The 13,333-nt window shown below is 43.2% G+C and overlaps 1 protein-coding gene across 3 annotated transcripts in view; it reads right to left on the reverse strand.

Annotated features, from left to right (window-relative positions):
- ACSL3 (acyl-CoA synthetase long chain family member 3) overlaps positions 1-13,333 on the reverse strand; it is a 48,951-nt gene that overhangs the window by 35,561 nt on the left and 57 nt on the right. Inside the window, exon 1 of one of the 3 annotated variants that reach the window (XM_041475738.1) lies at positions 5,230-5,357. The exons of the other annotated variants lie outside the window; for them this stretch is intronic. The gene's annotated coding sequence lies outside the window, so the exon portion shown is untranslated. Of the gene's footprint in view, positions 1-5,229; positions 5,358-13,333 lie in introns of those variants that run through there. 3 annotated transcript variants of the gene reach the window in all.

A 13,333-nucleotide genomic window follows, 5' to 3' on the forward strand; every position in this document is an offset into this window, starting at 1 on the left:
CTGGCAGATCCCTCTCTCACAGGCCCTGTGGTTTCCACACAAGTGCACACACTGTCCTTGTCCCCTGCTTGCTGATTTTCCAGCCTCCGACCCCTCCCAATCACCCTTTTCCAGGCTGCTGCCTGGGTCTCAGCATCACTGCTAGCACAAGGGAGCCCTCCCATAAGCCTCTCAAACATCCCCAAAACCCTTCTCCAGGCAGACCTGAACCCTGTTACAAACAGGAGTGCCCCTCTGCAGTCAAGCTGGGAACAGGTCAATGGCTCTGTCCCAAAGGACATCTGCTTTCAACAGGGAGGAAAAGCACTGCTCAGCACACTGACCCCCAGGAACCCCCACCCTCTGGGAACAAATCCAGCAGGACCTTCCTCAACAGCTCCACATGACCATGCAGGGCTTGTCACAGGCATGGAACAGCCTCTGCTACAGAAAGATCTAGAAGAGGATTGCATGGCTGTAACTCAGGTGCACACTCAGCCAGAGGTTCTCCTGAAACTTTCAAGCAAGCACACAAGAAACTAATTCCCACATCAAATCCAGTATCTGATGTCTCACTCCCAGTCCTGTCTCTCCCTGTTCTTTGCCCTCCCTGCTGCTCCACATTCTGTGAACTGCTGTGATCAAACACAGAAAGAGGGATGGTGGGAGACCAAAATTGCTATTGATTACGTCTCTGCTCTCAAAAGGAAGCAGATCTTCAGGGCATTGAGAGAATAAACACCTCTGAAAGGACAAGTAGGGTAATTCTGAGCTACCTTATTCAGATCATCTGTAGCCTCCCGCTGTGACCCACCTCTAGCACAAGCCTGGGTGAATCCCAAGACTCTTTAAATGCTTCCCCTCGCTCTGCCAGGGAACACAACGCTGGCAGATGGCCAGAGCCAACACAGCACTCCCACTCCTGCTTCCACAACTCGACCCACTCAACGCTTCAGCATGAGCAAACATACAACTGAGCTCCAGTCCCGAGGGAAACTCGGGCACTGCTCTGCAGGAGCATGGCTCTGAAAAGCACACACAGACAGACCAGCAGGGAAGAGGCATCATCACCTGGAACAAACCAGTTTCCATGTAGGAGCTCAGCAGACTGCTGGGGCAGCAAAGGTTGTGCATGAACTGCACAGCCTGAGGCTGTGATTTCAGTTTGGCTCAGGCAGATTTAACGCTGGGCTGCTAATAAAAACAGACTGTTCATCTCCAAAAGGTAATTCCACTCTTGCCCTCCATTGGACCAACACAGAGTGCCTGTGTGGCTAGCAATGAGTCAGATTAGCTTGTTGATCCAGTTTAAACCCTCTCCTTCTCAGGGTGGAAAGGTGGATTTTCCTTTGTATCAGCTTCGGTTTGAGCCTACCATGAGTCACTGCAATCACCTAAATCAACAGAAAATTAGCACTACAAAAGATGTTATTCTTCTGCTATGCAAAGTGAGTAACCACGAATTGACAGGAGTTACTGACGAGGCAAAACAGGAGGAGGAGAGGGAAGGAGGCTGGCAGTGGAGCTGCAAATGAAAGCCCGCTGGGCTGTGGGTGAACCGGGCTCGGCACGGGACAGCAGGACACCCTGTGACACGGCTGTCACACTGCGGGATCAGGGCACGGCTGCGGGCTGGGGATTAACCTGCTGCTCTCCTACTCATGATCTCACTGCGTACTTTTATAGGAGCTCAGCCTTGGGGGTTTCAAGTGCCACAAGCTTAAATACCTTTAAACTTTGGGTATAGGTTAATAACATCCTGTAAATACAAAAGGGTTTAATCTATGTCCTTCACATGTCAATGCTACATTTGTAAAATTTTACTCCTATTTCCTTAGGAGGCAACCAGAAGGCATGTTATTAGGATAAATAAATTATTATTATGTCCTTGTTAAACACCAAGATACTACAAAGGTAGGAATTACATGAACCAAAAAAGTCCTTCTACCCTAGAGAGACACTCTACAGTATTAACTAAATTTTGATAAAAAGGAAAAAGTTCTAGAAAATATTTCTTTCCTCTTAGTAGATTAATTTACGTCAAGTGGGAAAAAAAAAATCACACCTAGTGTTGGCAAACAACAGGGAGACAAATGAGGTAGCACAGAACTAAACTAGACAGAAGGAACTGACATTTCTTGAGGGCACAGAACCGTGCTTTCTCTAAAATAGAGCCTTAGTACATCCAGTTATTCTAATTAGGTAATGGTAAGCAGGTAATAAAAACTTCTATTTGACATCAACCTCTTTGAGGTACACCCAAGCCCCACTGTCTGAAATATCACTGCACACTGCAGGACAGCACGGGCCTGGGTTTGTACATCTCTCCTCTGCTTCCCAATGAAACAGTGACATTTATAAGAAACTGAAAGCTAAAGTGACATTACAAAATGGACAAACAGATTTATTTCCCCCACAAAAAAGCTACAGGACTCCAAAGCACAGTCTGACTGCACAGGCTACAAACTTAAGTTTAAATCTTTTTTCCAGGTGAAAAATAAAACTAAATGAAAGCGAGTTCAACACTAATGAGCTCCAGGAACAATAAGTAAACACTCTTAAAGCTACCTTCACCCACATGAACACCCTTCCAAAAAAATCAACTAAAAATGCAAACCTCATTGCAACTCTGCATCTTAGATTTTTCTATTTAAAACTTATTTTACTTAAATAAGGGGGCTTTTTTTACTTATCTAAGACAGTTCAGATATTTAGTGGATTGACAAATACATCTTTACTAACAAGAACAATAAACACAGCCCTAATGTGACAACTTTGTCAGCAAACCTGAAAGCACTTCCCAAAAAGAAGTGTGCTAAAAACATGCTTTAAAATGATGTAACAAAGTAACAGCTATGCCAGAACACAATCCAGTGCTGCTCCATCTTTCATCTCCTTCCCCTCCCACTACATACATGACACTTCATGGCAAACAAGTGTCTTGTTTCAGGCACTTTACCAGATACTGTCAATGCTCTGCTTCCATTCCTCTTCACAAGCAATTATTAGAGCATTTAAGGAATGCATTTCATGCCAAACTAAATTAAATGTTTTCATGTTTGTGACAGAGGAAAAAAACCAAACTAGTGGGTGAAGTACCTTGCTAGTGGAGAAGGCCTCAGAGGAACTTTGGTATCTGCCAATTCACTGCTAGAGAGCGATGAAACCACCAATTTCCCCAGCCTACTGCTAGATTTTCAAACCACAGACAAATTAAACGTGGAACAGTACATAAACAAGAACATCAACACCACAGCACACACAGTATTAAAAAAGCCTGCATACAAATAAGCCAGAAGCTTCACCAGTAACCTTTGCCTACTGAAGAAGTGGTGTCACAGCCGAGTTACCACTGCCAGCTTATCACTCCAAATTCCTACAGTCATTTTCCAGCTCGTTTAAGACAATTGCCCTAAGTGCTTCCACTGGGAGGCAGACTCTGCTCTCCATCCCAGTCCAAGGGACTCACCAGAACGGTTTCATGTGCTGTTTTCTACTACAAAACACAGCCTAAGATCAGCTCCCCAGTTACTGGGAAATCTGAAATGCTAAGACATGAACAGTTATGGTTTGTTTATTTCTTAGAAAACAGAACAAAAATAGATGATCTACTGCCATACATTCAATGTGGTTTGTACTGTATCTAGTCATGCATTCATTAGATCAGAACAAAAAAAAAATTAACAAAACAATCTCACATATTTTTAACTGTAAAGGTGCTTTGGTATTTTTTTATCCAGCAGAAGCTATATATGCAGAAAATTGTTCTTATTTACTTTTAGATGAATTTGAGTTCATGTAGTGCCACAGTAAAAATTATAACCCATCATACTATATTCATGTTTCAATGAACTTTGGCCAGGTCCAAAATCTGGTAAGTCTTATATTTATGTTCTTTCTTTAACATTTCTTCTCAGTTTGATGGGATTTTGTTAGGGCTAACTGTTGGCCCTGATGCTGGCTCATTCCCGGGTGTGCAGTGTCAATTCACACACCAAGATGAGAGATTTGATTTCTTTATTCTAGTTTGCACAAAGTGGGGATCTAGGTGTAACCCCCCAAAGTCAGCAAAACTTTAGTTACACATTTTACCAAGGGCACCAGCGTTACAAACAGACAGCCTTCTCACTAACCAGTACTCAAACCCCTATTCACTAGTTACCTCTCTCACTACTCCCTGCTAACTAGTCCACATGCACAGCCCTGCTCTGCAGTCAGGGTCTGTTTTGAGTAGGTGGTCAGTGGCCATGAACCCCCCTGCCAGAATCACCTTTCCCCAGGTACTGCTCAGTCCTGCTGACTCCACTCCTGGTGGCTCTTGTCCAGACAGCCCTCTCGTCTTGGACTGCGCTCTCCTTCCCTCAAAACAGATTAGCCAAGCCTACAAGTCTCTACAGGTTTCACAGTGCAATTGCTTAATCATAACTGCCTACCTATAGCTACTAATTAACATCAAAACAACTGCACAGTTTGGTTCAAATCTTGAGGGACCTGATAACCTTACACCAGAAGCTCCTGAAAAACAAGAAGTAGATGAATACTCAGGTAACAAAACAAATCTGACAGAACAAAAGAGAAGATACACACTTCACAAGAAAGTGTGAAAATTCCAAGTCTTGAGACAAATTTCTCACAAGAAAAATATCAGCCAGATGAACAATATATATGAGGAATTTTACAGTACATTTCAAAGCAAGAAGGATATCCATAGCATGATCTAAGCTATCAAAGTGATAAAGTGGGATGTTCCACCATTTAATTTGAAAGGCTAAGCTGGCAACATTTGTAATACACTTTCTTTTTTGAAGGATAAATACATTCTCAGGTTCCAATCATTTGGGGTTTTGCTAGATTTTGTTTGATTTGTTTTTTTGTTTTTTTGTTTTTTTTAAATATCGTGTCCAGTCATCTACAGTGATTTACCACCAAAATAAATGGAATTAAGTAGATCCCACAAGAATATCTACTTTTCTCATACCCCACACTTTCCACTGTAGTGCCCCAAATCCAGAACAGGAACAACCCCTCTCCTCTGGCCTGCAGTGGAAGTCACAAGTCCTTCAGAAAGGATCACCACCTTATTACGGAAAGACTGCTGCTCCCAACCCACGTGCACGGTTCAGGTTGTGCTATCCAACATTCACTCTTGGTGCAATGAAGAGATCCCCCTTGAGCCACACAGCAGAAAAACAGGAATGCAATTTATGAAAATCACAGCCCTAGCAAGTCTTGACTCAAACCAATACTCACACAAGATTCTCTGGGAGTTTCAGAGTTTGTAGACTGAATCTCTCTGCAAGGACTAAGCGAGACACCTCAAAAGCAGTGCTTCACTCCAGCAGCAATATAAATGCAAAAAATAACCCATGGAGTTTTCCTGAGCACAAACACAAAGAGAGAAATTAAATTTGCTCTAAGTTCTGGGAATATGTAATTTTCACTTTTGGTAACTTTACCTCTGCCACAGGTTAGAAACCTATTCTCAAAACCAGAGTAATCAGTTTCTTAGATTGCTTACAGTGGTGTCTGTGAAACCCCACATCCTAAACACCCAGGTTCACAGATGACTAAGCCTGACTCTTAAGCTGGTTTAACAGAAATACTTTGCTTAAGATTTGGAGTATATGTCCAAATGCAACTATTGTCCTGCAATGGCAAGAAACTGCCACCCTCCTAGTGTTATTCAGGACCTAATGCTAAAAAATTACTTCACTTATTTAACTTCAGATTTCAAAAAACTCCAACTAAACCAAACCAATTTACAGGACACCAGAAATGCTGCACACACAATCAGTAGAAATGGGACTTCAACCAATATTTCCTATAGATACAAGCATAGCACCATAAACACCAAACTGCCAAAAGGAACTGGAAAGCCTGGAAACCATGGCCAAACCATGGACCAATCAAGCACTTGATGAAATCTGGGGAAGACTACCAGAGAAGAAGATTTGACTGTTAGTGCTTCAGCCTCACTCCTCCATCTATTTATGGACAGACAGCACATTTTGCATTCAACAAGTTGTGGGGTGACTGATGGAAGTCACACAAAAGGCTGAGCTACAGAAAGACAAGTAGGCTGGTTCTCTGCAAACTGCTTTGTATGGTTTTTATTTCTCTTGGCTGCTCTAAAGTTCTACGGACAGTGGGGAATACAGTACTACAAAAGAAAGAAACAGCCAAGGAAAAAGCAAATACTTCAAATTCAGTGTTTTTCTAAGGAGCTTCTTGATCTAGATTTTATATCAATACTGCCAGGGGAAAAATTACTCTTTTGTTCAAAATCCAGCACTATAATTTATTTAAACATGGCATAAAGAAGTCTACCTTGCTTATTTGAGTCATCATTCTATTTTCTAGCTTTAGAAATAACAGAGTATCAGGACAACCTCTCTCCATCACACTGGAACAAATATCTTTTTCTCTCTTTTTATCACTCTTCCTTTTGTAAGCAAAGCAAGGCAGGATCAGTCATGAACATGCTCAACAATTGCATAACTCGAAGCAAACACAGAACAAGGTCTCATTAAATTAGAAGCCATTTTATTCTCTGAGAAGAAGCATTACACAAGTGTTGTTCTCAGCTCCAAGTCCTTATGTGTCACCCTTAAAAATAAAACTTACAAACACAGGTGGTGACAATCAGAGGACAATATCCAGTGCCCACAGATATGTTCAGAAGGGGATGAAGGTGAGGAAGGAACTACATCCTCCCAGGAGATCACTCAAGTCAGTAGTTCAGAATCAGTACACAAATACTGCGTAGGTAGAGGGAGGTTTGGGTAGAAGAGAATCCTGTTTTTCTCTTCAGGGAAATCAAACACACCCTTAGACTCTGATTATGCAAACATGACCAAAATTGAGGCACATGGCTGGGTAGAGCCTTCACTGTTAAGTTTCAAGAGCATTTCTTTTTAAAAAAGAAAGGTGCCACACTAGCAACACCTTTTGTAGGAATTATGTGAATATTCTCAGAAAAAATAATTTTGTCTGTTTTATACAGATGTCAGCATTAGATTAATACAATCTGACAAGCTGGAAGTCCAGAATAGCCTATTAAATATTTCTAGAAGAAGAATATAAATATTTCATGTTTCATGAGCCGCTAGCATTTCAAGCAACAAGGGAAATACATCCTGCTTTTTTAAAAAATCCCCCAAAGAATCATGAAATATTAAGCTAATTATGTAATTAAAATATATGCAGTTTCAACCACTGTACTCTTAGAATCTGTTATCTTAGATATATACCCATTTACAGATGCACAAAAAAACAAGTCAGGATAGCAGATATGTCAGTCCTTTCACAAGCTGACCTGGCCACAACTGCATCTGTGACTGTGTAACACAGGATCTGCGGGCAGAAGACTTAATTTTTTTTTCTTAATTTTAACTGATATTATTAGTAAATTACAGATTTAAATTTTTTTTAGTGTGTGTTTTACCTAGCTTTCCTGATCAAAAACCCTCACCCTACCTTCCAACACCCACTAACAGCCTTGGCTTGGTGACCCAGACATTCACACATGAGCACACAGCCCTGCTGGGAAGTGGATTTGTACCTTGTTGAAAGTACTGGATGTTACCAGGTTAAACCTTTTGTGCAGATTGCAAGAAAAGCAGATAAGAATCTCCACAAGCATCTTCCCCCTCAAGAAAGGTGAAAAAATAAAACTGATGCAATTTTCAGCACTGCAGAATTGGAAAATGTTTTCTATGCATCTCAAAGTTATCCATTAGGAAAAGCATTTCTCTATTCACAATTTCTCTAGAACAATACAGTGCAGCAATACTTCACCAGGACAATTAAACTGCAGCTGTAAATGACTGGGAAGTTCTGTTACCAGGGCTTTACAAGTCATTTATGGACTTACACTGGGACAGACCAAACCCAGTTTGCCACAAAGATCACCAAGCTCCCTGCCTGAGCACTCCTGGGACAGCTGTCTCCTCTGGGTGCCTGCTGCCTCTACCTCACTTCAGCACTCACAAACAAAAATCCTGACAGAATCTGCAGACACAAAAAAGCAGATGTTTCTCTACATAACCGCTTAAATCCTCCTGCACACCATCACCTGCTGCTTCCTCTGTTCCCTTCTGCCTTCCTCCATACCCGTACACTCAAAACCAACTACAGATACCTCTTTACCAAACACAAATTATCAACTCATCTAAATTTTAAGTTAACCACAGATGCTCTACTTTCCAGTTTTTCATAGGTTCTCACAGAATGAGCTTATAAACATTGATTTTAATAATGGTTTGGTGAAACAACTGCAGACCACACGCAGTTTCACAGACTGTCTTCTCATGCTGTCTTAACTGTGGTTGGTAGAATTGTTATTGTATGTCTGATCCAACAGAGCTTACATCACCACGCACATTGATGTATGCACTGCACTCATTGCTCAAGAAGCACAGTGCCCATGGAAAACCTTCCTGAGGATGGCCAAGACTTCTCACATGTCCGAGCAACCACCCTGAACAAAATGAGGGATGTTCCATACCCTGTCCTGCAGAGCAGTAAGGCAAAGGCAGAAGCCTTGCCTCTAAGATGCAGAAAAAGCGTTTCTACAGTTTTCAGTTCACAGTATCCTTATGAAGTTATCTCAGGAGAGAATGTTCTACAGATAAGAATGCCACACAGCAAATAGATGGGGACTGAACGTGGCAGTACTGTACTAGTGCCACTCTGTGCTTCAGCACATCACTTCTAATCTTCACTATCTATTTTCCCCTTCCAGGTCTCATACTGGTTTCAGCTAACAGATACAAGCATTCAAGGTAAGGCTATTTACTCAGCTCTAAAAAGCAAAGCACTAGATTTCCAGTTTTACAGTGCAATGGGAGAAGGTTTGCAGTTTGTTCTTGCTGTTTTCATTATCAACAGTGAACATCCATAAGCCAGTAACTTCAATCATCTTATATTCCCTGCTTTTCAGGAAACTCATCAGACTGAGAAGCCAGCCTGTCCCGTTTCAGGTATTGTAATTAACTAGCACATTTTTGTAATTAACAAGGCTCGTGAACATTGAGGCAAAGACAACGTCCCAATGCACAGGTGGTGACAAATTGCCACCTCCTCCTCCGGGATTACAGACACCTTAAGTCAGCACCTTGACTTCCCATGAGATCACTTAAGGAATGAGAGGACATGTGGGGGAGGATTCCTTCCCAAGGATCTATAAAAGACTCTTGCAAGTTTTGAACTGAGTTGGTTCAAACCATTTTGAATTGTGAACAACTTTTCTCTAATTGATTCAGAAGGTAATACACAATAAGATCTGAGTTTCCTTCAGAGTTGCACTCCTGCCCCTCCCCGGTATTTTGGAACGGTTGTTCAGGAGGTGTGTTTAGGATATGGCCTTGTCCACACGATTTCCTTCAACAGACTCAAAATCATGAGATCCCAAACTGTATCTTGCAGCTGAGTACTGAACTCTTTGAGAGCCTTTCAAGCTTCACTACATGGCAAGCCCTGATGTAGACCAGGCCCTCAGGATGAAGAGCAGGTTCTTCCAACTTTAACTGCATAATTAAACAAATAAAGTCCTGCCATTTGAGAGCTGCCTGAGTGCTTGCTATACTGCTCCAAGTCTGACATGTAAACCTGCACTGCCAGACCACATGCAGCCCTAAAGAAGCTGGCTCACAACCTTCCACTGCAACTGATCTGCTGGCAGTAAGTAGGTAGAGCCATGGGATATTTCAGGTGGAAAAGGAAATCGGGGGACTCTGGTACAACCTCAAAGCAGACTCAGCTGTGAAATCACACCTGCTTTCTCAAGGCTTTATCCAGCTGGATTTTGAAAACTCCCATAGAAAGAGTCTGCACGGGCTCTCTGAGCTACCAAGTCCCACCACTTGAGACACCTCAGAGTGAAAAATGCCTTATGGACACAGAACTCTGTGATTGCAATTCACACCTGCTGTCTCTTTTCTTCCCACCACACACCACTGTGAAGAGCTTGGCTTCACTCTCTTGAAAACTTTCACACAGGTGCTGGAAAGGTTCCCCAAGCCTTTTCTTCTCCAGGCTCAACAACAGGCACAGCTCCTCTACTTCTCACAAATCAAAAGCTCACAACTCCAGCCAATCTTGGCAGCTGTCCACTGAACCCACTCCAGTTTATCGACATTTCCCTCATCCAAGGGAGGGGAACACAACTGGATGCTGTACTCTAAAAAGTGCCAAATGGAATGGGATATTTGTCTCACTTGTCCTGCTGGCTCTTCGGGCTGCCCTGTGTTCATCTCGCTGGCCACCATGACCCCGAGAGCCTTCTTAGCTGGGCTGGCCCCAGAACAGGCTGTGCTGGTGCAGGGGTCACTCCCGACGGGGAGCGAGCCAGGAAGCCCCCACCCACCCTTAAGGAGCTGCTTAAATGGTAAATTTGCTTAGTAATCGGCAGCAGATGAAACGGATCGAAATTGAAGCCAAGTCCTCTTAGTGTTAATACACCTTACTTAGTAGTACTAAGTCGCCTCTTAGGGCCATATTCAGATGGCCTAAATTCCACATAAATCCTTCTGCCTCCTTTTTCTTATTAGCTGGCTTTCAGGCAGCTCCCCTCTCAGTGTCTTATGTAAATTCTCCGAACTGCTTTTCAGAATCACCTAGAATTCTCCATTGACTGGGAAAAGGGGCTTCAGTGGAATTCAGGCCACCTGAGCCTAGTTTTTAAGGTCCAGTAACACTGCAGCATCAGACTGCATTATTTTTTGGATTTGCCACCATGGCAGTAACTAACAGTTGGCTGTCAGGACAGGTTTAGTTACTCTCCCACTGGAACAAGTATTTTAAAATAAAATGTAGACTGCTAAACAATTCAGGACTCAGTTCTTCCTGCTACTTTCCGGAAATTTAATCCATAGCTGGATCTCCTTTAACAAGAACACTTTATCCATAGTTCTTTTGAATTTTGTCCTGAGCCATGTGCTATGTTTGTTCCAGAAGTCTTGACAGTCCATTCAAAAAAATTGGGTCTTCAGTATGACTCAATGGCTCAAACCATTCACTGGGCTACAGAAAGGAAGAATAAAAGCCCTACAATCAGCACTGAATGGGGGCTGGGGAAAACAGTGGCTTAAATGCTCACCAGTTCAGCAAAAGCACACCATGCTTTAAGTCAAACATGACAACAACTCCCCTAGTTCTTCAGATATTAATTAGCTTTCCAATAAATACCATTCTGATTTTCTGAGGTTTCTGGCTAAACCACATCTTTGAGAAGTTATTTCTTACAGGCATCATAATTTTGGAAGTGTCCTAAGTGAGAAATAACTCATACTCAGCTCAACAGGCCCTTCTCAGTGTTCTTACATACTCAGGATTCTCCAAGCAAAAGAGATGGAGCAGGGAAGATGGAAACCACCCATAAACACTTCTGAAAAGGGGAACCAGATTCTACACACCACAGTCCTCACACCTCTTTTTAGGCCATTAATAGTGCTTGTATCAAAGCCCCACAGCACTCGATGCACAGGTATGGAGAGTCTACCCCTTGTCCACAGCTGTAAACCAGAGCTCTGTCAAAACATCCCGCCTCTGTGAAATATAAAGAATAAAACTGAGGCTGGAATTTATTACCTGCATCCTTACTTGAGTGGAATAGGACATTTGAAGATAGCACAAACATTCAGAACCAAGTGCCAGCTTATTGCAGGTCAAAGAGACTACTGTCGAATTAAGTCAGCAAGCCAAGAGGGACCAGACCCATACCACAAAATTTTTCACCACACAGAGCAGCAGCTCCCTCAGACTGACTGAAGTTAGTCACTGAACAAACAAATGTTAAACCTGAACCAACCTCCCGTTTCTAGAGACCAACAATAACAAACATGCTGAACAACTACAAACAAAAACAGGTCTGTAAGTCACAATGCTTAGTTTCAGCCATTCCTGAGGCATAAATCTACAGGTCAGGGAAGAATTACCAAGCTTAAAAATGTCTTTCCTTAACTTTTCAAAGCACACAGAACAAACAGTATGAAAAGTGCTGCAGACAGCAATGAATAAAAAGTCTTATGAATGCACCCAAATGATTACCTTCCTCTTAGGATACAGTTAAGACCTGATAACACATCTATTATTTCATGCTTCTTTTAGCCCCAGGAAATAAAAGTCATAAGCCACAGTGATTTTTTGCACAATGAGATGGCAATCCACTCTGGAGAAAGACTGTATCAAGAGCAGAATGTAACCAGTCAAAAATCACATTAAAACTTTTGGTTTAATTTTTTTCATGTTTTTCTTTACATGATGCTTAAAACAATAACAAGACAAAAAAAATACCCAGAACAAATTTCATGTGAACTCAAATTTTTAAATTTTGCGCAAAAATTATTGCCCTTACCCTTAACAGACTTTCTAAAGTAACCAAAATGCTTTATCACTGGTATTACTCTTTTTCATTAATTCTGTACTGATAACAACACTTAAAAACTGAGGCTGCTCAAACACAAGAATTTCACATCTGGTGTTACCAAACCCATTTCACAGGCCAAAAAAAAGTGCCGAACTATAGAATCTGATACTCCTAAACAAAATGCAGTACTTATTGTAAGAGATTACATACCAGCTGCTATACATAATAATTAAATGTCGGTGGGGAGGGCTTGTTTCTTCAGTACAGTAAAAAAAAAATGGATTGGTTATAAACTATCTTACAAATATTTTTACTCTGTTACTGCCCTCATTTTTCCGGAGGTTACTGTTTCCTTATTTCCCAGGGATTCTGTATGAGTCCCAAACACCGAGCTTCATGCTTATGGAACTATCTGTAGTAGTATTTTAAGGCTTGCTGCTCTCCCTACGAGTGAAAGGTGTTCCCGTGCTACCCTTCCCGGGCGAGTCCTGGAAGGGAACGCACCTCAGCATTAAACCCTGCATGGACCGCTTGGAAACAGACCGGCAATCCCGAACCGGGACCGCACATCCCGGCCGGCTCCTCCTGCGGCCCTGCCGCTTTCGCATCCCCCGCGCCCACCGACCGCGAGCCGCACGCCGAGACCGCGGGGCCGCGGCCGGTCCCGGAGCCCGCGGCGGGGACCCGGCACACGGCGGGCCACCACCCCCGCGGCACCGGGCACCTGCCGCACGCCGCGCTCCCGCCACCCCCTCGGACGCCGGGGCCCGAACACAAAGCAGAGCAGAGAGCAAAAACGCGCCTGTTACCGACTATTATCTCGCTAATTATCCGGAGCACGGCTCCCGCGGGGGCGGCGCCGGTACGCAGCCGCCGGCTCTGCCGGGCCGCTTCAGCACCCCCGCGGCCCGGATGGCCGCCGCACTCGCCCCCGCGGAGGCGGCGGGACGCCCGGCGGGGCCCCGCAGCACCGCACGGTGGGGCGGG

The sequence above is a fragment of the Pyrgilauda ruficollis genome, unplaced genomic scaffold, assembly GCF_017590135.1.
Source record: "Pyrgilauda ruficollis isolate IOZ18807 unplaced genomic scaffold, ASM1759013v1 scaffold36, whole genome shotgun sequence".
Classification (NCBI taxonomy): Eukaryota; Metazoa; Chordata; class Aves; order Passeriformes; family Passeridae; genus Pyrgilauda; species Pyrgilauda ruficollis.